Genomic DNA, 3,523 nt, shown 5'->3' on the forward strand with positions numbered 1-3,523 from the left:
TTCTTGCCTAAAGTAAGCTAAAATCTGGGTTGGGAGATAAGATCAACAACCACAATTACAGTGAATAATCAAGATAGAATAAGTATAAGGGCTAATTTTTTCAGTAAATATGATAAATATCAAAACCCAGAAAAAAAGAAGATCAATAAAGACTTGAGTAGTTAAGGATACTTTCTTGGAGGAAAAAAAACACTTCAGCTGAGACTTAAAGACCAGGGCATGATAATAATATAAGCACTAAAACAATACTAAATACTAAAAAGATAATATAAATATTTATAATTATATAGTGCTTTAGAGTTTATGCACCATTTTGGCACATTGTCAAATTTTAAGAGGATTTCAAATGTGTTTTACGCTTTCAGAATGTTTTATAATTTACAGTGTTCACAATCATTATAACATTTAATCTCAGAATAATCCGAGAGGAAGGCATCACTAGCCCTATCTGATAAATGAGGAGTTTAGTAAAGTTAAGTGATTTATTCAAGAAATGTCACAAAGTTAATAAGAGACATAGTTTGAAAAAGATGTAGAGTCCAAACCTAGACTAAGGTAGGTCTATCAGTCAGGGTTGAACATAAAAACAAAGTAAGTGTTCAGTAATCTAGAAAGAGTGATTGTTATATAACCATGGTAACAAGAAGTCACCAAAACTGATTTTAAACCTGTTCTATTGATCAACAACTTGTCTCAGTGACTGCTTTTGCAAGCCAACCAATCAGTGTCAATCCTCACTTCTGCAAGTCGGCCAGGCAGGATGGACAAATTTCAATAAACATGCCTCTGAGTGCCAATCAACAAGTCTCAGAGAGTGCTTCTACAGATATTAACACACTTATGTCTCTAAATGTCCTCCTATCCCTGAAACCCATGCTTCCCCAGAGCCTTATATAATATTAGCAGAAAGTTCTGCTCAGAGAGAATGTGCCTAACAAAGCTCTCCCTTTCAATAGTAAGCAATAAATTTACTTCCCACTCACCCCAGATATTGAGTGTTGGTCTCATCACCCTTTGACAAGGTCGAGTCATGAAAACAGAAACCACTCTGGGTATTTCAAACAGAATTAATAGAATGAATTGCTTACACAGGGTTGGAAGGACTGTGACAGCACAAAAGGGACAGTGAGGCAACCCAGAGATTAATAGCTCTAGGTGAGCAAAAAGCTTATAAACTATTGGTGAAATGAAAATGTCTACTCAACTCATGACAAGCCTTCTTCCAGGCACTGCTATACAGCAAGGAACAAGATAAATGAGGTCCTGGCTTTCATGGGGTCAACATTCTAGGTGGAGTTAAAGATAGACAGTCTAGACCAGGCATGATGACTCATGCCTGTAATCCCAGCACTGTGGGAGGCCAAGGCAGGCGGATCACCTGAAGTCAGGAGTTTGAGACCAGCCTGGCCAACATGGTGAAACTCCATCTCTACTAAAAATACAAAAATTTGCTGGGCATGGTGGTGCATGACTGTAATCCCAGCTACTCGGGGGCTGAGGCAGTAGGATCCTTGAATCCGGGAGGCAGAGGTTGCCGTGAGCCAAGATCGTGCCATTGCACTCCAGCCTGGGTGACAAGAGTGAAACTCTATCTCAAAAAAAAAAAAAAAAAGATGAACAGTCTAAAAATTAGATGAACAAGGTAAATTCACATGCAGTCACATGACGATAATACAAGAGAGTAAGATGATGGAGACTGGGGATCAGGCAAGGCCTGTCTCAGCAAATGGAGCTCATGCTAGGCAGCTCAGGGCCACCCTGCCAGGCCTGGGGTGAGAGCATCTGGGCAGAGGAAATTGTCGCTATGAATACCCTGACACTGGTACCGGAAAAGGTTTTGTGCTCTTCCCTGTCACCAGTCCTTCTGTGTCAAACTGTTCATTCCTAAACACCAATCTCACTGAAACAAACATTAGCTACATCTTTTCTTTTTTCTTCAAATACTGGGTTTATTCCACGTTTATTTTGTCTTCTCACCATTTCCGTGTCTGACCATCGCTACTACTATGTCCCATAGTGACATTTCACACATACTTAAAGCCAAGCAAAGGGCAGAGTTCTATCTTTAAATACTAAACAGGTGTTTCAGACAACACATTCTTGGCAATGGAGTCCAGACATTTCTCAAACATGGTAGGGAAAGTTCTCACTCTGCATTGTAAAAAGGACAGCCAGATATCAACTGTTACACAAATGAAATAAGATGAAACATTTTAACAACGTGTTTAAACTATTCTTAAAGAGGCTTCCTCCACTGCCAGAGATCTCGAATAGCCTCCTAGTCAGTCACCCGGAAGCAATTCTTCACAAAATTGATGAACGTGGCCTCCACTTTGGGAAGAAAACCACCTTTATCTATTCTTGCTTGCATTTTTGCTTTAATGTCTTCTACAGAGCTAGGTCCTTTTGGTGTTTTAAAAGTTTTTTCTCGTGCTTTGAAGGATTCTTGACCTTTTAATCTTGTGTTGATGGTTTTGAGTCTTTTCCATTCTGGTTTTGTTGTTTTGCATTTTGGGTTGAAATGCCTCCTGTAGATTTCTTCCCTGAAGATTTTTCTTCAGTTTCCTCTTCAGCAAAATCATCATCATTATCACCTTCTTCATCATCACCATCCTTTGTCAGCAGCACGTTTTACTTTTTTCTGTGGAAGCTTGCTACCACCTGCAGGGGCAGATCGATTTCCAGATATACTTAAGCGTTTCCCATCCTCATCCTCTTTGTCTTCTGACTCTGCAGCTTCCTGCACAGCTCCTAAGTGTTGTCCACTCATATGCACTGGCCCTGAAACATATTTCAATGGTAAGACCATGGGTGGTGTTATTTCAAAGCCCCCAAGGGAAACTGTTGGCTATACAGATGTTTTCAAAGTTGCCAGTGTTACCTTAATTGGACTGCCTTCATTATTCATTATCTCTGCTTCAACAACGTGCAATTCATCCTTTGCACCAGCCCCTGAACTGGTGGTTCTTAAAGATAACTGGCGCTCATTTGTATCATTATCCATCTTAAAGTGACAACCTTTGTCACCCTTTAGTTCACAACTGAAAAGATAGTTCTGGGCCTTAGGAGGCTTAAGTACATGTCCATCAAATCTTCCATAGGGTGGTGGCACACACTTGGATGGGAGAGGAGGTGGGTGATGATAAAGGGTTGCTGCTCTAGAGAACAGCTGCACAGGATGGAATCACACCAGTTTCTTTTTTTTCTTATTTAAATCTGGAAACAGGACAAAGTCCATAAAGTGTGTCTGTGACTCTGGCTGGACAATTGGCCAGCTGTTTCCCCCATAATATACCATAAAGGGGAAAAGAAAAGGGGAAAAAAATACCTGCTGGGGAGGAAAATACAGAACAGATGGTGATGTTTATCCCTTCATTCACCTTTGCATATGTGAGAAATGCTTGCGAAACTTCTAGGAACTGGGTGTTGCCAGAAGGAAAAAAACACATCAAAGCTAATTACTAGTAATAACAGCATCAGTAAACCTAATCACACCTGGGGTGGTTGAGCTGGAAATAGAAAA

General features: G+C 40.2%; 1 pseudogene; it reads right to left on the bottom strand.

Moving 5' to 3' along the window:
• Positions 1-2,236: 2,236 nt before the first annotated feature.
• On the bottom strand, positions 2,237-3,099 carry LOC101130102 (nucleophosmin-like; annotated as a pseudogene).
• Positions 3,100-3,523: the final 424 nt, after the last annotated feature.

This window comes from Gorilla gorilla, chromosome 16 (assembly GCF_029281585.2).
Source record: "Gorilla gorilla gorilla isolate KB3781 chromosome 16, NHGRI_mGorGor1-v2.1_pri, whole genome shotgun sequence".
Classification (NCBI taxonomy): Eukaryota; Metazoa; Chordata; class Mammalia; order Primates; family Hominidae; genus Gorilla; species Gorilla gorilla.